This window comes from Macaca mulatta, chromosome 16 (assembly GCF_049350105.2).
Source record: "Macaca mulatta isolate MMU2019108-1 chromosome 16, T2T-MMU8v2.0, whole genome shotgun sequence".
NCBI lineage: Eukaryota > Metazoa > Chordata > Mammalia > Primates > Cercopithecidae > Macaca > Macaca mulatta.
This window is the reverse complement of record NC_133421.1, coordinates 53,765,153-53,789,031: the sequence shown is the minus strand read 5'-3', so window position 1 is coordinate 53,789,031 and position 23,879 is coordinate 53,765,153. Positions and strand designations below refer to the sequence as shown.

Here is a 23,879-nt window from a genome sequence, read left to right as displayed (position 1 = left end):
TCTATTGATTGGAATAGTTTCAGAAAGAATGACACCAGCTCCTCTTTGTACCTCTGGTAGAATTCGGCTGTGAATCCATCTGGTCCTGGACTTTTTTTGGTTGGTAGGCTATTAATTATTGCATCAATTTCAGGACCTGTTATTGGTCTATTCAGGGATTCAACTTCTTCCTGGTTTAGTCTTGGGAGGGTGTATGTGTCTAGGAATTTATCTATTTCCTCTAGATTTTCTAGTTTATTTGCCTAGAGGTGTTGATAGTATTCTCTGATGGTAGTTTGTATTTCTGTGGGATCAGTGGTATGGTGATATCCCCTTTATCATTTTTTATTGCGTCTATTTGATTCTTCTCTCTTTTCTTCTTTATTAATCTTGCTAGCAGTCTATCAATTTTATTGATCTTTTCAAAAAACCAGCTCCCTGATTCATTGATATTTTGAAGGGTTTTTTGTGTCTCTCTCTCCTTCAGTTCTGCTCTGATCTTAAGTTATTTCTTGCCTTCTGCTAGCTTTTGAATGTATTTGCTCTTGCTTCCCTAGTTCTTTTAATTGTGATGTTAGGGTGTCAATTTTAGATCTTTCCTACTTTCTCTTGTGGGCATTTAGTGCTATAAATTTCCCTCTACACACTGGTTTAAATGTGTCCCAGAGATTCTGGTACATTGTATCTTTGTTCTCATTGATTTCAAAGAACATCTTCATTTCTGCCTTCATTTCATTATGTGTACCCAGTAGTCATTCAGGAGCAGGTTGTTCAGTTTCCATGTAGTTGAACAGCTTTCAGTGAGTTTCTTAATCCTGAGTTCTAGTTTGATTGCACTATTGTCTGAGAGACAGTTTTGTTATAATTTCTGTTCTTTTACATTTGCTGAGGAGTGCTTTACTTCCAACTATGTGGTCAATTTTGGAATAAGTGTGATGTGGTGCTGAGAAGAATGTATATTCTGTTGATTTGGGGTGGAGAGTTCTGTAGATGTCTATTAGGTCCTCTTGGTACAGAGTTGAGTTCAATTCCTGGATATCCTTGTTAACTTTCAGTCTCACTGATCTGTCTAATGTTGACAGTGGGTGTTAAAGTCTCCCATTATTATTGTGTGGGAGTCTAAGTCTCTTTGTAGGTCTCTAAGGACTTGCTTTATGAATCTGGGTGCTCCTGTATTGGGTGCATATATATTTAGGATAGTTAGCTCTTCTCATCACATTGATCCCTTTACCATTATGTGATGGCCTTCTTTGTCTCTTTTGATCTTTGTTGGTTTAAAGTCTGTTCGTCAGAGACTAGAATTGCAATCTCTGCTTTTTTTGTTGTTGTTGTTTTCCATTTGCTTGGTAGATCTTCCTCCATCCCTTTATTTTGAGCATATGTGTGTCTCTGCACGTGAGATGGGTCTCCTGAATACAGCACACTGATGGGTCTTGACTCTATCCAATTTGCCAGTCTGTGTCTTTTAATTGGGGCATTTAGCCCATTTACATTTAAGGTTAATATTGTTATGTGTGAATTTGATCCTGTCATTATGATATTAGCTGGTTATTTTGCTCGTTAATTGATGCAGTTTCTTCCTAGCATTGATGGTCTTTATAATTTGGCATGTTTTTGCAGTGGCTGGTACCGGTTGTTCCTTTTCATGTTTAGTGCTTCCTTTAGGAGCTCTTGTAAGGCAGGCCTGGTGGTGAAAAAACCTCTCAGCATTTGTTTGTCTGTAAAGGATTTTATTTCTCCTTCACTTATAAAGCTTTGTTTGGCTAGATATGAAATTCTAGGTTGAAAATTCTTTTCTTTAAGAATGTTGAATATTGGCCCCTACTCTCTTCTGACTTGCAGAGTTTCTGCTGAGAGATCTGCTGTTGGTCTGATGGGCTTCCCTTTGTGGGTAACCCAACCTTTCTCTCTGGCTGCCCTTAACATTTGTTCCTTCATTTCAGCTTTGGTGAATCTGACAATTATGTGTCTTGGAGTTGCTCTTCTCAAGGAGTATCTTTGTGGCATTCTCTGTATTTCCTGAAATTGAATGTTGGCCTGCCTCGCTAGGTTGGGGAAGTTCTCCTGTATGATATCCTGAAGAGTATTTTCCAAGTTGGTTCCATTCTCCCCATCACTTTCAGGTACACCAATCAGACATAGATTTGGTCTTTTCACGTAGTCCCATATTTCTTGGAGGCTTTGTTTGTTTCTTTTTACTCTTTTTTCTCTAAACTTCTCTTCTCACTTCATTTCATTCATCTGATCTTCAATCACTGATACCCTTTCTTCCACTTGATCAAATCGGCTACTGAAGCTTGTGTATGCATCACATAGTTCTTGTGTCATGGTTTTCAGCTCCATGAGGTCACTTAAGGATTTCTCTACACTGTTTAATCTAGTTAGCCATTCGTCTAATCTTTTTGCAAGGTGTTTAGCTTCTTTGCAATGGGTTTGAACATCCTCCTTTAGCTCGGAGAAGTTTGTTATTACCGATTGTCTGAAGCCTTCTTCTCTCAACTTGTCAAAGTCATTCTCCATCCAGCTTTGTTCCATTGTTGGTAAGGAGCTGTGTTCCTTTGGAGGAGAAGAGGTGCTCTGATTTTTAGAGTTTTCAGCTTTTCTGCTCTGGTTTCTCCCCATCTTTGTGGTTTTATCTTCCTTTAGTCTTTGATGATGGTGACATACAGATGGGGTTTTGGTGTGGATGTCCTTTCTGTTTGTTTGTTTTCCTTCTAACAGTCAGGGCCCTCAGCTGCAGGTCTGTTGGGAGTTTGCTGGAGGTCCACTCCAGACCCTGTTTGCCTGGGTATCACCAGTGGAGGCTGTAGAACAGTAAATAGTGCAGAATGGCAGATGTTGCTGCCTGATCCTTCCTCTGGAAGCTTCATCTCAGAGGGGCACCCAGCTGTATGAGGTGTCAATAAGCCCCTACTGGGAGGTGTCTCCCAGTTAGGCTCCTCAGGGGTCAGGGACCCACTTGAGGAGGCAGTCTGTCCGTTCTCTCTGTTCTCAGATCTCAAACTCTGTGCTGGGAGAACCACTACTCTCTTCAAAGCTGTCAGATAAGGACGTTTAAGTCTGCAGAAGTTTCTGCTGCCTTTTGTTCAGTTGTGCCCTGCCCTCAGAGGTGGAGTCTACAGAGGCAGGCAGGCCTCCTTGAGCTGCAGTGGGCTCCACCCAGCTCGAGCTTCCTGGCCTTTTTGTTTACCTACTCAAGCCTCATCAATGGTAGATGCCCCTTCCCTAGCCTTGCTGCTGCCTTGCAGTTCAATCTCAGACTGCTGTGCTAGCAGTGAGGGGGCTCGATGGGCGTGGGAACCTCTGAGTCAGGCTCAGGATATAATCTCCTGGTGTGCCGTTTGCTAAGGCTGTTGGAAAAGTGCAGTATTAGGGTGGGAGTGTTCCAATTTTCCAAGTACCGTCTGTCACAGCTTCCCTTTGCTAGGAAAGGGAATTCCCCAACCCCTTGCGCTTCCTGGGTGAGGTGATGCCCTGCCCTGCTCCGTGGGCTGCACCCACTGTCTGACAAGCCCCAGCGAGATGAACCTGGTACTTCAGTTGGAAATGCAGAAATCAGCCACCTTCTGCGTGGCTCACACTGGGAGCTGCAGGCTGGAGCTGTTCCTATTCGGCCATCTTGGAACCTCCCTCAACTTTTTTATTATTTCAATAGGCTTTTGGGGAACAGGTGGTGTTTGGTTATATGAATAAGTTCTTTAGTGGTGATTTCTGAAATTTTGGTGCACCCATCAGCCAAGCAGTGTACACTGTACCCAATGTGTAGTCTTTTATCCCTCATCCCCCTCCCACCTTTTCTCCTGAGTGCCCAAAGTTCATTGTATCATTCTTATGTCTTCGTGTCCTCATAGCTTAGCTCCCCACTTACAAGTGAGAACATACAATGTTTGGTTTTCCATTCCTGAGTTATTTAACTTAGAATAATGGTCTCCAGTTCCGTCCAGGTTGCTACAACTGCCATTATTTCATTCCTTTTCATGGCTGAGTAGTATTCCATGGTATGTATATTATAGATAGATAGATAGATAGATAGATAGATAGATAGATAGATAGACAGACAGACAGATAATGTATGTATCACATTTTCTTTATCCACTTGTTGACTGACAGGAATTTGAACTGGTTCTATATTTTTGCAATTGTGAATGGTGCTGCTATAAACATGTGTGTACAAGCATCTTTTTCGTGTAATGACTTCCTCTGGGTAGATACCTAGGAAAGGGATTGCTGGATCAGGATGGTTTATTCACTTTTAGTTCTTTAAGGAATCTCTACACTGTTTCCCATGCTAGTTGTACTAGTTTACATTCCCACAAACTGTGTAAATGTGTTCCCTTTTCACCACATCCATGCCAACATCTATTATTTTTTGATGTTTTGATTATGGCCATTCTTGCAGAAGTGGGGTGGTATCACATTGTTGTTTTGATTTGCATTTCCCTGATAATTCATGATGTTAAGCATTTTTTTTCATGTTTGTTGGCCATCTGCATATCTTCCTTTGACAATTGTCAATTTGTGTCCTTAGCCCACTTTTTGATAGGATTGTTTGTTCTTTTCTTGCTGATTTGTTTGAGTTCTTTGTTGTATTAGTCCGTTCTCATGCTGCTATGAAGAAATACCTGAGATTAGGTAATTTATAAAGAAAAGAGGTTTAATTGACTCAGAATTCGGCATATCTGGAGAGGACTCAGGAAACTTACCATCATGGTAGAAGGCACCTCTTCACAGGGTGGCAGGAGAGAGAATGAGTGCCAGCAAGGGCATGCCAGACACTTATAATCCCATCAGATCTCATGAGAACTCACCATCACAAGAACAGCATGGGAGAAACCGCCCCCTTGATTCAATTACTTCCCATCAGGTCCCTCCTATGATATATGGTGATTATGGGGATTACAATTCAAGATGAGATTTGGGTGGGGACACAGAGCCAAACCATATCACTTATAGATTTGGGATATTAGTACTTTGTCATATGTATAGATTGCAAAGATTTTATCTCACTCTGTGGGCTGTCTGTTTACTCTGCTGATTATTTCTTTCGTTGTGCAGGAGCTTTTTAGCTTAATTAAGTCCCATCTATTTGTCTTTGTTTTTGTTGCATTTGATTTTGGGTTCTTGATTATGAAGTCTATGCCTACGCCAGTGTCTAGAAGGGTTTTTCCAATGTTGTCTTCTATAATTTTTACAGTTTCAGGTCTTAGATTTTAGTCTTTAATCCATCTTGAGTTGATTTTTGTATAGGGTGAGAGATGAGGATCCAGTTTCATTCTTCTACACGTGGCTTGCCAATTATCCTAGCACCATTTGTTGAATAGGGTATCCTTTCCCTACTTTATGTTTTTGTTTGCTTTGTCAAAGATCAGGTGACCATAAGTATTTAGCTTTATTTCTGGGTTCTCAAGTCTGTTCCATTGGTCTATATGTCTATTTTTTTGTACCAATACCATGCTATTTTGGTGACTATGACTTTATACTATAGTTTGAACTCAGGTAATGTAATGTCTCCAGATTTGTTCTTTTTGCTTAGTCTTGCTTTGGCTATGCAGGCTCTTTTTTGGTTCCATATGAATTTTAGGATTGTTTTGTCTAGTTCTGTGAAGAATGATGGTAGCATTTTGATGGGAATTGCATTGAATTTGTAGATTGCTTTTGGCAGTATGGTTATTTTCACAATATTGATTCTATTCATCCATGAGTATGCGATGTGTTTCCATTTGTGTCATCTATGATTTCTTTCTGCAGTGTTTTGTAGTTTTCCTTGTAGAGGTATTTCACCTCCTTGGTTAAGTAAATTCCTAAGTATTTTAATTTTTTTACAGCTATTGTAAAAGGGGTTAAGTTATTGATTTGATTCTCAGCTTGGTCGCTCTTGGTGTATAGCAGAGCTACTGATATGTATACATTAATTTTGTATCCTGAAACTTTTCTGAATTCATTTACCAGTTCTAGGAGCTTTCTGGATGAGTCTTTAGGATTTTCTAGGTATATGATCATAACATCTGCAAACAGTGACAGTTTGACTCCCTCATTACCAGTTTGGATGCCCTTTATTTCTTTCTCTTGTCTGATTGCTCTGGCTAGGAATTCCAGTACTACGTTGAATAGTGGGCATCCTTGTCTTGTTCCAGTTCTCAGGGGGAATGTTTTCAACGTTTCCCCATTCAGTATAATATTGGCTGTAGGTTAGTCATAAATGGCTTTTATTACCTTATGGTATGTCCCTTCTATGCTGATTTTGCTGAGAGTTTTAATCATAAAGGGATGCTGGATTTTGTCAAATGCTTTTTCTGTGTCTATTGAGATTGTCATGTACTTTTTGTTTTTAATTCTGTTTGTGTGGTGTATCGCATTTATTGACTTGCAGATGTGAAACCATCCCTGCATCCCTGGTATGAAACCTGCCTGGTCATGATAGATTATCATTTTGATATGCTGTTGGATTCTGTTAACAAGGATTTTGTTGAGGATTTTTGCATTTATGTTCATCAGAGATATTGTTCTGTAGTTTTCTTTTTTTGCTATGTTATTTCCTGGTTTTGATATTAGGGTGATACCAGTTTCATACAGTAATTTAGGGAGGATTCTCTCTTTCTCTCTTTTGGAATAGTGTCAACAGGATAAGAAATAAGCTCTATGAAAGAATCCAGTTTGAGACCATTGGGCAGGGAGCCCCGGGGGCCTGTGGGCAGGTTACATGAATGAGAAATTAGTCTTTCAGCAGTCCTCCTTGAGCCTATGCAACTCCATATAAAAAAAAAAAAAAAAAAAAGGAACCCAATTTGGATCAGCTGAGCTAGTAGTTCCAGTGCCTAGCACTGTACCAAAAGGCCCAAACCACTCACTTTAGTTCTCTTTACCTTGCATGGAATTTAGCTGGGGATTTTTTGCTACTTGGTCCAAATAACACAACGTTGGTCTCAGCAGCACATTTACTATAAGCCATTGCCACCAAAGCAAGCCAGAAACTAAGACTGGCATTGCCCATTCATGCTAAAACTGTTCACAACAGCTGTACCAAGAGCAGCAGCCTCACATCTGAGTTCTTTGTATTTATTCTTAACGTTTCCAGGCAGTACACTAACTTATTGGGATTGAGATGCTAATCCTTCACCCCCTCTTCTTCTCTAAGTGGTATCAAAGTATCAACTTTATTGATAGCCAGGGAGTATCCAGTAACTTTAAAATACAGAGCAGCTGGGAAGCTTGACTAAAGAAGCCAAACCAGGGTTTCTAACTGCCCTTCTCTGAATTGGAGAGCCTGGAGCTGGCACCAGAGCAATGTGACTCAACCATCCTGTCACAGGCAGAAAAGCTGGCCCCAAGACAGCAGGCCCCTGACTCGCAGCATCAACACAGAAACCCAAGTATCTGTGCACACAAGAGCAGTGGTTGTAACCAGCAAGCCAACCCACCATAGAAACATGGCCCACACTGGATGTCTGGTTTCGCACAGTCTAGTAAGACGATCTCCTCCTGGACAGAGAAGAAAGTAAAAGGGTGAAGAGAGGGGTCAGTCATTCTCACTTCACATCTCTCACTCATGTGTGGGAGTGTGGAAGCCTCTACCTCAAGGAAAACAGAGGGAGGCAGGAGGCAGGAGAAACATTTCTCCCTCTCCATTTATTTAAGCTATCTATACCTTTCCCCTGATTTAAGAAAGTTTTGCTATGTACCAGGTGCCATCCTAAGTGCTGCCCATAGAGTAACACATTTCAACTGTCTAACAGTCTTGGGAGAAGACTAATATGATCTCTGGTTTACAAAGGAAATTGAGGCTGAAGTAATTTGGGATTTCAGTCCACATAACTCTTACCCCAAAAGCTGTTCTTAAAGCAATAAGCACATGGCTATTTAATATATGCTGAAATCCCTTTGAGTTCACTTCAGTTCACTTAAACATTTCATATGTTAGGGATCGTACTGTGCCCAGGGAGGCAAAGGATGGGAGGACAGTCCTGAAGACTTGTCATTAATATATATCCACACATCCCAAATGTGCATTCTCATGCCCCAGGAAGCAAGACAGTAGTACAGAAGAAGTTTTAAAACTAGTGTGTCTCTTACTCCAGAAATATAGGTATAAAAGATGGATTGAGTGACCTCAGTGGTAATTAATTTAAAACATTTTAGTATTAACACAAACAAGAATGTATTTGGGAGCAGAAACACAATTAGCCTGTATTTATTTATTTATTTATTTATTTATTTTTTTATTTATTTTATTTTATTTTTTTTTTTTTGAGACGGAGTCTCGCTCTGTCACCCAGGCTGGAGTGCAGTGGCCGGATCTCAGCTCACTGCAAGCTCCACCTCCCGGGTTTACGCCATTCTCCTGCCTCACCCTCCCGAGTAGCTGGGACCCATCAGACTTCACAAAAATGTGGGGAGGTCTCTTTGGCATATCCTCACACCTCTGGGGATGTGCCTTTACTCACCTCTGTTGTAGAGCTCTTTTAGTAGAAAACTTTTAGAACAACCAAATATGCACTAATAAGTGTACATCCAAGATACACAGTGATGATCTCTGTTTGGGATGGTGAAACTTGAGGGTGGAGGGCATCAAGAAAAGCTTCCCAGAGGGGCTGTTGGCTTTCTAAGCCAAAATTTTTCAAAGAGTAGGAAAAGCAAGTTTTGAAAATAGATGAGCCAGGAGTGTGGCCTGAGAGAGTTATGTCTCTGAGATTTCATCTTTCATGTATTAAAAAATGGGGTGATGCTCCCCATTGCACGGGTGATTTGGAGATTCAAATTAGGTAATGCATATGCCTCATACATACATGGTTAGCAAAAAAGAATGCTAGTGTCTCCCCACCTCATTCTTTCTTCAGCTGCAGCTCTCACTTACTCCTCATTCTCTCTAACCTGGTTTCCACTCATTCCACTCTGCAAAATACCTTTCTCTAAGATTTCCTCTGACCTGTCCCATCACTAATCCCAAAGGCTACTAGTCAGCCCTCATTCTTTTAGACCTCTGGAATATTTAACCCACTTGACATATTCAGCCCATTTTAGTCTATTTCTCCTAATGGTTTCCATTATCTCCTGTTGTTGTCCTCTATGAAAAAAAATGGGCAAACAAATAATACACAACTATTAAAAATAAGGATGTATAGCAATGTGTATTGATATGTATAACCCAAGTGCCCCAAGGCCTCTAGCCTTTTGGGGCAGTAACCCTTTCCTTTCATAACCAAGTTAAATAAGTTAAGTCCCCATCCACATAACTGGAGGAAATCCACCCACTTTTCCAATATCTCTGAGGATTTCCTGCATGATGCTTATGTTCACTTATGGTTATCTATCATCCTCATCTCCAAACTCCTGCCTCTGGTATAGAGTCACCTTATGTGGCCAAGTAAGTTGGGCTCTGTACAAGGAAGCTGTACACTTTAGCCCTGACTGGGGATGACCCTGGAGCAGCAGAGCACTGTGGTTAGGTATGAGAGCACCACACTGCCTGAGTCCAGCTCCTGAATCTATCACATATCAGCTGTGACTTTGGGCATTGTATTTAACCTCTCTGTCTGCCCTTCACCACACCCAGTTTCCTTATCTGTAAATTGGGATGAGAATAGTACCTACCGTACAGGGTTATTGTGTGAGAAAGCCCGTTACCAATAAGGTGAGCAGACACATGGAGAAGGCTGAGACAGAGGTGATTTTTCTCAACTTAGAACAGGGGTCCAGAAAACACAATGAAAGGGACAAGAACAGGAAGATGGAGGGGCATGGGCCCAAGAAGAAAGTATCTGATTGAAACAGGAAAGAAGGAGCTCAGGATAGCCCAAGCATAGGTTTTTCACTTAGCAGAGGAGGTGCGATTCATGTGGATGAAAGAAGCAGAAGGTTGTAAAACTAGTTGGGTACAGATAGGGCCAGCTCCATGGGCTTGCACTCAGTGAAGCCACACAGGACTCTGTGCTCAGTTTAATGCTCTGCTGTCACTGTCTTGAAATTCTTAATAAGTTTATAATATGGGGCATCATTTTTTCACTGAGCCCCACAAATTATGTACCTGGTCCCGGGCACAGGTATTGGTGCCAGAGGCAGTGTGGGTGGGAGGCTGCTGGGCAGACTGAGGAAGCCTAGAGATTTGTTCACCTCACTACACTCTATTGAATAGCCACGGTGTGTTGAATATGCTAGACACCATGGAGGATAAAAAGATGAGTCAACAGTTGCCTGAGTTCATGCGCCGATTCATAAGGAATTCAAACCATGTACTCTCCTGTTAGAAGGGTTTTAGAGTAGCATCAATTGAGGTTACCTTTTGTGAGAAAGAACTTCAGTGTGGCCTTTTTTTCCCCCAACTTTTATGTATGTAGACTTCATAATATTCTTCTGTAAGTGACCTCAAAGAAAATGTTCTATTAAAATTGATAGCTGAATAGGTAAACACTGGCCATGGATCAGCTTTCATATTATCCACAGCAGTTTTGAAAGCAGATCCTTTATTCCTTACCAAAAACTACTGCTTTGATATTGGAATAACTAATCCTTAGAAATTTATTATTTAATTATAACATTTGGACAGTAACCTACGAGACACGAAAGATTTCTGTGAGTCTGTATTGTCAGCTGACGACTTGGAGTTGGAAATTTGAAATGTTTGAAAGTTGAAAATATTCAGAGTCAGATCATAATGATATCATGTAGAAAAGATGTGAATACAAATGGAACTTCAAGGCCTCATTGGAGAGTCTTTAGTCAAACAGCTCTTATTCTGCTTTTTCATTCTAGCAGGGTTATGACATTGAAGTGGCTAGTACAGAAATCAAAGACCTTTCTAAATGTTGATCAGTTAGTCAGAGAAGGGTGATTTCCATAGATGACATGCTCTGCTAGAAAAAGCACAAAAACGGGAGCCAAAAGACCTAATTTCTACTTTTTAAACAAAGCACACGCCTCTGTGCCTCAGTTTACCCATCTGTAAAGCAAAGCCTCAGGTGGAGGACCCCACATTGTTAATGATGCCACTCTTTAGGTGATACTCTGCCCAGATCAGCCTAAAGGGCCTTTCTGGCCTCCTACACCTCAAATTCAGCGTCCCACGGGGTAATTAAGCTTACTGGGGATTCTAGGCAAATAAATTATGCTCAAAGAAGGAAAGCTTCTGTTGCAGGATGTGAAATAAAAGGAAGAAAAAGGAAAATATAAAAAGAAAGAGAAGATGACAGTGGTGTGGTCAAAGCTTATAAGCTTAAACCCCACACTTAAAATCTCTGCAAAATCCTGGGAGATAACATTCTCTCACCCACATCAGGACTTTAGGACAAGGGAGAAATCTTACTCTAAAGAACAGTAAATAACTGAGGATTGAATACCAAGCATCCCTGTCATTAAAGGTCCTCCCTCCATCCTCCCAGCCAGCAAAAATTTCACACCGCCCTCCCTTCTCCAGAGGTCTCACCTCTCTACTGCTCAACAAACTCCCCCTAGCTGACTTTAGGAATTTCATTCCTCTCACTGTCTTCTGTAGCAGCATTTGGCTCCTAGACCACTGATTCAAGGTCTAGACCAACTTTGCATTTGCTAAGTCAAAGACCATTTCCTCATGGTTTCACCTTTTAGTGACTCCAAAGTGTTAGCAGAGTTCTTCAAAATTCCACCGCATTATGTTGAACGGAATGCATAGAGCAGTGGTTCTTAACTGGAGAGGAAGGGCCCAGCAATTGTGCCCCTCCAGCAACATTTGATAATGTTTTTGTTGTCACAAATGTGACATTTTTGTTGTCACAAATGATGAAGAGGATAATACTGGCATGTGGCAGGTAGAGGCCATGGACACTGCCAAATATCCTACAATGCACAGAGCAGCCTCCACAACACAGAATCAATCAGGCCCCAAATGCCCGTAGTACTAAGGTTGAGAAACCAATATAGAAATTTATTTTCCCACTGATATGAGTAAGTGCATCTCCCCTTCAAAGGCAAAGGAAACCAATCAGTTTAGCTTTTGAATAGTATTTTTTTTCACCATACTATGTTTTAAAATAATTTGTACTTGTCTTTCCCCAGTTAAGAGGTTTTGGGTATAGAACTTTTAAATGATGTCTGCGTTCCCTGAAGAATAATTATGTGACTTCTAGATTTCTAGCACTATTATCTCTAATAGATTTACTTGCTAGGATCTCAACAGTTACATGTCCCAATGGCTCCGCAAATTCAACATGTCTAACACTACTTTGGCCACAGCTATAGCTTAGAACTTCGTCCTTTTTCACCTGTATGCTACCTCCTAGTGAGTCATTAGATTCCAACAAAATCTTCTCTCATATCGATCATTTCTGTGGCTAGCCATGTCACCGACCCCATTCTCCAGGTGTCACCTAATCCCCTGCCCACATCCAATAGATCACCTGGTCCTATAACCTGTTTCTCCTTAGCCCCTTCTTTCTCTCTCTCTCCCCCTCCCTCCCTCCCCTCTTCCCTCCCCTATATTACTCCTCTGGTTCAGTCCCTCAACATGGATATCTGGGTTAATTAAATAACTCCTTCTGACTATTCCTTTCTCCAAGTTGACCTTTCTAAAATCCATGCTGTATAAATCCATTCATACTTCTTCCCTATTTTGGCAACTTTTAAATACCTTTCTTGGCTTTCAGAATAATGTTCAACCCTTTACCTGGCTGAGGTGATCTAACTCTTGCTGGTCTCTGTCCCACCTCTTTTCACTCTTCCATGTGTAATTCTTTAGTCTAATTTTTTTGAGCTACTTTGTGTTACTTTAGCACATGCCCTGTCTCGGGGACTTCACACATGCTGTTTTCAGCAAAGAATAATCTTTTCCACCTCTTCCTCTTGCCCAGCACCTAATCATCTTGAAATCTCAGCTCCGACATGAGCATCACTGCTCTGGGAGAGTGTCTGTGTATCACTGGAGCCATCCTTCAATATGTGTGTCTCTCAAATACCCTTGGAGTAAAGGGTACTTTCATCACATAAATTTGTGACAGTCCCTCTCCCTGGAATTCATGCCCAATATCAGAATATTGCAAGTTCTGGAAAAAGACTGCCATAAAAAGATATATTTATCTGTGATCCAATGTTTCCCAAACTTACTTGAACATTTAACTTATTTTTTTTCCACAAACCTTTTATCATCTTTTTTTGGAAAATTTTGCCTTAATCTGATTTAGGAAGAGCTTTCTTTGCTCCTATAGATACCCCAGGCATAGCTCTATTACAGTACTTTTCACACATCCCTATAATTGCAGAGTCATTTTCTAATAGGTATCATATACAATAGACTGACTACAATGCCTCAATAATAAAATAATCACCATGTTTTTATCAGCGTTATACATCCAATACCTAGAACACATTTTAAATATGATAAATATTTGATAAATAAATACATTGGACAAAGGACAATCTAGTTCATTGCTATTAATAATTCACATATGTTAAAGAGTAGGTGCCTAGCCGGGCGCGGTGGCTCATGCCTGTAATCCCAGCACTCTGGGAGGCCGAGGCGGGTGGATCACAAGGTCAGGAGATAGAGACCATCCTGGCTAACACAGTGAAACCCTGACTCTACTAAAAATACAAAAAATTAGCCAGGCATGGTGGTGGGCACCTGTAGTCCCAGCTACTCGGGAGGCTGAGGCAGGAGAATGGCGGGAATCCAGGAGGTGGAGCTTGCGGTGAGCCAAGATAGCGCTACTGCACTCCAGCCTGGGCAACAGAGCGAGACTCAGTCTCAAAAAACAAAAAGAGTAGTTGTGTTTTTTGTTGTTGTTTTTGTTGTTGGTTTTGTTTTGTTTTTTTGTTTTTTGTTTTGATAGAGAGTCTCACTCTGTCACCCAGGCTGGAGTTCACTATGTTGGCCAGGCTAGTCTCGAACTCCTGACCTCAGGTGATCAACCCGCCTTGGCCTCCCAAAGTGCTGGAATTACAGGCATGAGCCAGCATGGCCAGCCAATATCATTGTTTTGATAAAATATTTTAATATTCAAGATAGAATATAATTTATGATATTGACATGCTTTCTGAGAGTGCCATGTTTAAGTACATTTCTTAATGTCTTTATCCTGAAGATAAGAGTTGGTGCTTGGTCTGGCTTCTCAATATGGCATGGGCATTGAAATCTTTTTTATTGTTTTGGGAGTCAGTTTTGAATTTGTTGCTGCTGTTGTGTGTTTTGTTTTTTAAGAAGACCACAACTAAAGACCACAACTCAATTGTGAGTTATTTGGGGTCATTTTCTGCCCCAATGGTGGCTACTGAAACCAGCACAAACTGTCACAGCAGTTTCATTAAAGGTATTAGGAGACCCTTGGCTTTTTAATATTAAGCTCAAATCCAAAATGACCTTAAAAGGCAGTAATATTGAAGTCAGAAAATCTGTATTCTAGTTCAAATCACTTGTAGCATGATTTGGAGATGATCATTCAATCTCACTGATTCTTGTTTCTACCAGTAACTTAATGTGCTGATAAATTTATTCTCTGTCTTCCGAAGGTGATATGAGAATTACATGAGATGATCTATGGAAAAACTGTGTAAGCTTGAAAGCGTTCAACAAGGTACTCCCAAATGAAATGCAAGCCCCTGAAAGGTAGAGCTCATCACTTATTGATCACTCTCATGCTTAATACAATACCTGGAAAAAGAGATATTCATAAATATTGAATTAATTAATGCAGATAATAAAATAATAAAACATTAGCCCTGAAGCTATGTTAATACAATGGGAACAAAAACAAAACACATTTAAATATTGTGTTAGTCCAGTCTCCCATTATTATAAAGAAATACCTGCTGAGCGCGGTGCCTCACACCTATAATTTTAGCACTTTGGGAGGCCAACTTGGCAGGCAGATGGCTTGAGCATAGGAGTTCAAGACCAGCCTGGGCAAGATGGCAAAGCCCCATCTTTATTAAAAAAAAATACAAAAATTAGCTGAGTGTGGTGGGGCGTGTCTGTAGTCCCAGCTAATCACAAGGCTGAGGTGGGAGAATCACCTGAGACCAGGGAGGTCGAGGCTGCAGTGAGCTGTGATTACACCACTGCAATCCAGCCTGGGTGACAGAGACTCTATCGAAAAAGAAAGAAAGAAAGAGGAAGGGAGGAAAGGAAAGGAAAAGAGAAAGGAGAAAGGAGAAAGGGGAAAGGGGAAAGGAAAAGGGAAGAGGGAGGAAGGAAGGGAGGGAGGGAAGGAGGAAGGAAAGAAGGAAGGAAGGAAGGAAGGAAGGAAGGAAGGAAGGAGGGAAGGAAGGAAATAAATACCTGAGACTGGGTAATTTATAAAGAAAAGAGGTTTAATTGGCTCACGGTTCTGCAGGCTGCACAGTATTATGATGTTGGCATCTGCTCGGCTTCTGGAGAGACCTAAGGAAACTCAGAATCATGGCAGTAGGTGAAGGGGGAAGCAGCCAGGTCACATGGCCAGAGCAGGAGCAAGAGAGAGGGAGAGCATGAAGATGCCACACACTTTTAAATGACCAGATCTCATGAGAACTCACTATCGTGAGGACAGTACCAAGAGATGGTACTAAACCATTCGTGAGAAATCCACTTCCATGATCCAGTCACCTCCCACCAGGCTCCATCTGCATCATTGGAGATTATGTTTAAACATGAGATTTCGGCAGGGTACACATCGAAACTATATCAAATATATAAATATATGCCATATTTATACATCTGCTTGTATATATGCCTATTGATGAAAGGCCTGAAGTAGATGAAAGGTGACCAAATTATGAAAATGTATAAGGAAAATTAAATGTCAATAAACATTAGAATCAAACAGAAGCTTATATGATGTACAAGAAATTAATACTTTTGTTAAGAAGTTCAGTGGTAGCCAGATATAAGTCTATATCAAGAACAATTTTAAATGGTTAAAAATAAAATTCAAATATTCTTGTAGTAATCAAGATATACAGAAGTCCAAATATAATTTGAAGTGCTTGGAAACATGGATGAACTTTACCTGAAGGAACTCTTTCCCAGCTCTCTGCAGGGGTGACAAAGCGATTTTGAATACAGTTATCTGTAGATGGGAAAAGCTCAGCCTACATTTGTTGGCAGTGCAGAAGGATTCCCCGACACCCTGGCTTGCAGGTTTTGGAGGTGATGGGCAGATTCAGCCAGTGATTGGCAGCTTTTGGACACCATCATTTACAGGGCTGGGTAATGTGAGGGCACTGAAGCCTGGGAAGATGCCTGCCTCCCAGGAAACAGGGAACATAGGCTGTTTTTCTCTTCAGTCCAAGGGGCCCACGCCATAGAGCCTACTGCCCTATGTGGAAACTTGTAAGAAATGCAGAATTCCAGTCCCCACCCGAGACCTTCCAAACCAGAATCTACTTTTTAGCAAGGTCCCAGGTGATCCACGTCCCAGGAGCACTGGCCTAGAGGTTGTTCTCAGCAGGACTGCTTGCTTTAGATGTATGGCTGGGGAGGAGCCCAGAAGATACTCTTTTTGTGTAACACAAAGAGACTTGCCACACTCTGCACTTGTCTGGAGGATCCTGAGAACTTGGAGGCCTCCCCTGCACCCTCAGTTGAGGGGTCCTAGCCTACCAGCCTGTTCATCAGGAAAATGTTCCTCCTTTGCCTCTCACAACTTGCAGACCCACTACTACCCCAAAAGTCTGTCTACACGTGTGCTGAGGACTCATTTCCCTGTAATGGGTTAGAAAGATCTGGATGTTTGCAGACAAGTAACAGTGAGGAGAAAAAATGCACAAGGCATTGAAGATGACTCAGCAGTTTGAAGGAGGAAAGAACAACACAATCAGAACAAGTGGCTCTCTGTGAGGTAGTCTTAAAGAAAGAAAGAAAAAGGACACTAAAAGAAAATAATGCAAATTCCTAGGTAGACTAGGGAAATTATTACAAAGGAATGATCCAAGAAAAAGAGAGTTCTTGAAACTCAAAAACATTGCTGAAAACTGAATAAGGTGTCTTGAAGTTCAGGTGGAAGATTAGCACACAGAGAAGAAAAACTCAAAGAAATGGAAATTATGCATGCTAAGTGAAAAATACATATGGAGGACACATCTTCTTGTTGGTAGAGGATGAATAGTTTCAACCTTCTTGAAGAGTGATTTGCACAACCCATCTAATATTAAGCTGCATCTACCCTATTATAAAGTACTTGCAATTCTAAGAACTACTTTACAGTATAAGACCACACATCTAAAAGCAAATGTTCAAAATGCTTGGTCATTACAAGCCCACTGTAATTGCAAAAAATTACTAACAACCTGAATATCTGTGAATATAGGATTAGTTAGGACATGTCCATAAATGATTCCTACTTAGCCACTAAAAAGAATAAGATCTCTATATACTGACTTGGAATCAGTGTCCACAAAAATATCATTAAGAGAATAAAAGCATATTATAGAAAATTATCTAGCTTAACTTATAGAAAATTATCTAGCATGACCTTGTTTTTGTTGTAAAAATTTTCATGACGTACATATGTATGGATAAAGGTTTATATATGCATGCTTTCATAAGCATAAAAATATTTAGAAGGATACCCTCATGTGCTGTTGATAGAATTACTTCTGGAAAATGGGGGTGTTGGGCAAAGCGTTCACTCCTTTGTGTGCTTCAAAATAAATCTGTGCAGTTCTGAGTTCTTTTACTTCATTTGAGTGGGTTTTTTAATATTTTCTAAATGTTTGATAATGAAAATTGCTTATTTAAATTAAAAATATTTGTAACTGTTAAAAAAGTTATAAAGAAATCAAAACACAAGGAGTCATTTATAAATAAACATGCTAAGTCAGTGGAATGGTTCACCAAGGCCTCAGCAAAGGCACAGAGTCAAGGCTAGGAAAAGCAAAAAGCAGCAAATTCCAATACCGTAGGAGAAGCCATTGGCAGTGTTTATAAAATTAGTAAAATACGAGTGAGGCCAAGGGATTAAAAAGCTACTGTGAGCAAAATTATTAGAAGTCATGAAAAACAATCTGATATCACTTTTTGAAGTTGAGTTCATTGTGGGGTCAAATCAGAACCCACAGAGAAAAAAGAGGTCATGTCCCCCGATTATAACCATTTAAGGAACTAGTACAGAATATTTTAATCCAATGGGTGGTACAGTTCTTTGTACAATAAGTTTTCAGTTTGGACTTAATGAAGACAACATAACTGTCACACAGTAAGCACTAGGATTGGGCCAGTTCTCTTCCAAATGCCTTATATGTATTATCCTCCAATAAACACAACAATATTAGGAGAAGTACAGTGCTACTCTTACTTCTATTTTGTAGATGAAGGTCTCGAGACTTAGAGAGATTAAATAACTGGCCAGAGGTCACACTGGAGGTTGGTGGAAGAATCGAGACTTGAACTCCTGGCCCTCTGATATTGCTTCTGTCCCCAGAGTGGGGGCCATGGGCAGAACCCCTACAATTCTTGACATCACATCGCTATGCCTTCATCACATAGTCTTGGCTTTTAAAGAACACTTGATCAAAGCAAAGAGGAGATACACTATTCATAAATTATTATTATTATTACCTGATAATTGGCATATTCTATCTTAAATAAAACCTTCATTCTTAAATTAATTTCACAGGTAATTTAAGTGGTTACCTATACTCCCGAGAATAAGTGGGATAGAGAATAGGTAGTCCTACCATAGCATTAAGCAAATAAGTAAAATTAACATAAGATAGAATTAATTCAAAATTCAGAATAAGAGGGCAGTAGCCACCTCATCTCAAAATTCATAATCTTGAACATATAGGAACTAGATTATTGTGTATCATAAAGAGGAATAGGTATATAGGAGATTTTACTCCATAGGTTACATTATACAATTATACTTGCATTGATGCAACTTTTTATAAGCCATAAACATTTTAAATAACTGACAACTCAAACCAGATATCCTAATCAGCATAGAACACTCAGAAATCTAAGTGATCTTATTTTCTAATGAGTATCAATTGTAGGTTACAGATGACAACATGATGGGATCAACCACAAGAACCAGGGTGAGAAGTTGAGATCAATGAATGGTATGGGGAATCCCCTAGTTGAGCACTTGGTTTAAAGATAAGATGTTCTTAGAAGAGATCACAGACAGAGATGTATCCTCAGTGTTCAGCACAGTTCATATGAAAGTGGATTTCAGCAAAGGGACCAAAGAATGTGTCCCAAGGGCTTCGGGCAAAGTCTGTTCTGTATGAACCTTGCTACTGAATCAGGCACATGTCCTACCATGATCTGAGGATAACCTGCTGGCCATGCAGATCTTCTGAGGTGGGCATAGCACAGGGCAGAGCCAGGATGTACCTCACATCTCCCCTGAGGTGGGAGCAGAGAGACTAGGCTTCCCTAGCTAAAGTCTTCTAAGATCCACATAAGGAGATCCCCATTTATGATCTCTTAAAGACCCTTGTGTGGTGGGAGAATGGACTCCGCCAAAGTGTATGCAAATAATACAAATGGTGGTCCCTCAAATGAGCCAGTTCCTCCTGCCCAGGGTCTTGCACTCAGTGATGTTCCCTTGCTTGGTCTGCTCCACACTCGCCATCTGCCTTCTTATGTCCTGCTGTAGGGTAAGAATAATATCTCCCTAGGGTTACTATGAGGAATAAACTACACAGTACATTAGGAGGTTCTTGATGCATTAAGCACTCCATAGTAACTGTTATTATTATTAAATATGAATTTTTTACCAGATGCTATTTCAATGCTTCCCCAAATTAGACTTCCTTGACCTTTCTGTCTGGATTGATTACCCAATTTCACCTTCCCTCCTCACTGACCACTGTTGTAACTTTGTGTTACATTGTGATGCAATCCCTCTAAACTGTCCAGTTGTCTCTCCAGCCAGACAGAGGTTAATCACGAGGGGAGGGGATGTGTTATTAGGGCCCAGCACAGTGCCTTGCACATAGTAGGCACTCCATAAGCATTCAGTGAAGGAGTTAATACTTTGAAGGCCTCTCTTTCTCCTTTAAGAATTCAGGTTTTTCTTTGTCTGTTGTGGAAATAAGCTTTAAAAAAGCAGAGGTGTCTTTTTATGTAACTCTCTGGTCTGAAAAAGCACACTGCCACAGTATGTTTAACTGCTTGATTTATTTTGTACCTCAAGAAAAATGATCAGTAACATTGAATTGAATAGATACATAATGTAGTCTCAAAGACATCCCTGAATAGTTTTCAAAGTAATCAATGATATTGCTGTGAAAATGTTGCCCAAATGAAGAGTTCTTGTCCAATGAATCTGTCAAGTAATAGACAGATAATTTTCTTTGTTAATACTTTTGTGGCCAAAGAAGAACCCATTATGTGAGGCAGCGGTAAAAACTTTTCTCAGTAGGTGAGAATGTTCCAAATTTGTTTCCTAGCAACAAGTTCTTCAAAGGAGCTGAAGGGTACACAATTTCAGAAGAATTTTCAGTGCACTGTTTTTGTTTGGAAGGCCAGGGGGTGGGAGGAAATGTGTGTCAGGCTGTGATCAGAACAGCGTTCCAGTTAGTGCCACATGTGAGATCTTGTTGGCTCCGAAACTATAGAATAATAACTAACAACTAATAATAATAACTTCTTCCAGTTAGTGACACATGTGAGACCTTGTTGGGTCAAACTATAGAATCTGTCTGAGAAATTCAGTCCAATAAAAATGTATCAACCTCTTACCTGTATAAAGAGGAATTATCTGTATTATTTGTGGGCCCAGAAATTTAATAATTTAACAATTTGTCGATCAATAAGCCCCCCTCCTAACCATCTTCACAGATAGTAAATGAGGAATTAGGTGGCTTGCTAAAACAGGTAGGGATTTTTTAATAAGGATGTTGACTGGAGATATTGAGTAGTTGGAGGAATGAAAATTGGAGAAAAACAATCTGGAAGAGGAATTTGGGACAAGGGTGCAGCTTTGACTGTCATAAATGGATACCCAAGCGAGACCTCCATAGCTACCTTCCCATCTCCCATTTCATGGATTTATCATATATTCTTAATTTGGTTTTACAACTTGGTCTGCTGATAATAATAACAACAACAGTAATAACACCAGGTAGTGCTGGAGAGAGGAAATATGGTAAGTCTGGTTGGCTAGTTCAATGGCTTAAGACTTTCATCATTTTCTTGCTTCTGGAGCACATTGACATGAGGAGGACTTTATCTAACTATTTTATATATATAATTTTATTTAACCCTTACGGCAATTCTTTGAAATAGCCATTAGTAATATTTCTATCAATTTTAGAGCATTGAGCCAATTTGCCCAAATCACACTATTATTAAGAAATGGCAGAGCTTGGAAAAACATTGGTCCACTGAAGTAACTAATCTGACCTATCCAGATCACTGTGGGTGGTGTGGAAAGATCTTTCTGTAGGTCTGAGGACACCACAATTTGAGGGCTTACTCTGAGAGATGATCTGGAATCACTTGAATCTCAGAATGCAAATAGTTCATATCAATCATAGGGACTTTCCTGCCATTTCCTATTAAACCTACTGCACTAAAAAGTACCCCTTTCAATATAACCACAATAGGTTCAATAAATTATGGATTTGGAAGCAAGCTGAATTGTCTGGTGGGCTGCCACACTGAACAAATTGCCTGCACAATTGGCCTTCCAAGCATAGGCACAGTCTCTTTGTCCCTCCCCTTTCACCAACATCTTGAATAAAGAGAAACTTGTCTTTGGTTTCAATCCCCCTCCTCGCATCTCCCACAAAAGCTTTCTATTTCTTGGAAAAGAAAACTGTCCATTTAGCCTAATAAGTATGAATTGAGAAAACCATATTTTTAGGAGAAGTTTCATTTAAAGGAACAATATGTCAGAACTTGGCCAACAAGAACAAGGTACAATGTCAGTGTGAACCAGAAGCAAGAGAGTGATGAGCGTCTAAGCCATTGAATGAGCCAGCCAGACTTACCATGTTTTCTGTCTCCAAGATTGGACCTGGGAGACAAAGCAAGCGTCAAGTAGTCTTGAAATTCTAGGATATTCAGGAGCAGGGAGCAGAGCATGTGATGAGATACAACAGCTAGCATAAATGTTTTCTTTCTGGGCTACAGCCTCCTGTATCCCCAAGAAAAATCTCCCCATAAATATATATTCTTCCGTAGGCTAGGCTTCTCTCTCTCTTTTTTTTTCAGTCAGTGGCTTCAAATGTGACTCCTTTTTCATTTTGAATTAATTGCTGTATAATTTTTTAACATACTTTTTTTCTTTCTTTGTTTCAGAGGCTACTGTTTAAAGACAGGCATTTTACTTGCAGCAAAATGTAAGTACGTTTCCTCCTTGAAATGGTATCTACTTCTCAGCTGTAATTCCTAAGCCTCCTAATCTTTAAGGCTCCCATCTCACATTGCTGCATTTTTAAAGTCTGGCTCAACACACACAGCCAATCTAACATTTCATACTATTGATTTGTATAACACCATGGAGCATTTCAGAAACCATTCTGGAAGCAGATGCAGCCTAATTGTGGTTGTGACAATATTGCATCTAAAACTAGATAAAAGTGAGGAATAAAAAAATAGGCAATGTTCATTTATATATTATGACCATGTGACACTAAACATTTAAATATTCAGTTCTCTTAAATGACTAATTTATTATTCTTTTTCCATTTGCTCCTCACCATGTAGTCACAGACTGTTTCTTGTTTAACAGCATGGTAGTAACCTTAATAATTCCTTCCTGTGTGTACTGCGTTATGGCCACTCTGTAAACCAGTATTCTCTCCAGAACTAATCTCCTGTGTATTATGTTTCTTTATTCTTAGTACTTCCAGTGTCTATACCTAAATTACAAATCCCCTCTATTCTGAAAGACCAAATAAAATTATAGCAGATCTGAACTGGGAGTTCCTGAGTTTTGTCTTTGGAATTAGGGTGATTTTTTTTTCTTTTTTAATGAAATGAAGGTAAGAATAATTTTAACAAAGGAAAAAAAGAAAGTTTCATATGTCTCTGGTGTAATTTAATAATATCCAATGTCCACAAGCAGGAGGTAGATTTAGCTGTAATATAAAGACCCTAGCTGTTCAAAGCTACCTCAAAATGTGTAAGTTGCTTGTCACTAAGCAAGTAATCAACAACTCTAAGGTAGATGGTTGAGTCATGTACCCTCATGGAGGCTACATCAACTCATGGAGGCTACATCAACTCTCAGCTTCTAATTCATACAGAATTTCCAGCAGAGAATGCATCTCAGTAGTCACTGAAGCATTTAATTAGACATTCTAGTACCTATCAGAAACCAAAGAGCACAGTTAAATTGTACATCTTATACATGTTCTAATAAATTCTCTTTTGAATCATTCAGTCCCTGAGAAGATTATATGTTCAGCTGAACTGCAGGAAAAACTTAGTTTTTAACTGATTTCCCTGGATGATAGTTTTTTGTTTGCTTTCTAGAATAAATTGATCCCACTGCTATACATCAAATATTCAAGCGTTAGCACAAAAGACATTCACCCTCAAAACATTCAGATTTAATGTCAACATATTACGCATTCACTGAATTTTTTTTAAATGTCAATCTCTGTATTATCTTGCTTTAGTCTTTATTGCATTATCAAGACACCTGCATGCTATGAATGTTTTAAGCAGCTTTTACCAAGAAAGTCATGTTAGATTTTATGAGTAGTCTCCTTTTTATGTGCTATCATGAGTGTATTGTTTGTACAAATGTTAACTTTTGACTGTATTCTTTCTTTTGAACACAGAAAGCTGTTCAGGGGAAATTGCCTATGTTTACTCTCTTGCATATTCATATTTGGTAGCTCTTTACCATACTGTTACTGCCTATTTAGGTTTTACTAGTATTTTAAATGAGTTAATGTTAGATACCGAAAGATACTTGGTGTATATTAATCATGAAAATTTGATGAAGGGCAATTTAAGGCAGCATTTTAAGTCACTATATGTAAATTTAAACACCTAC

At 39.7% G+C, this 23,879-nt stretch overlaps 1 protein-coding gene across 2 annotated transcripts in view; it reads left to right on the top strand.

Moving 5' to 3' along the window:
- Positions 1-23,879, top strand: part of ANKFN1 (ankyrin repeat and fibronectin type III domain containing 1) — a 390,308-nt gene that overhangs the window by 95,038 nt on the left and 271,391 nt on the right. Inside the window, exon 2 of one of the 2 annotated variants that reach the window (XM_077971016.1) lies at positions 22,172-22,212. The gene's annotated coding sequence lies outside the window, so the exon portion shown is untranslated. Of the gene's footprint in view, positions 1-22,171; positions 22,213-23,879 lie in introns of those variants that run through there. The other variant, XM_028836325.2, reaches the window with a different exon arrangement.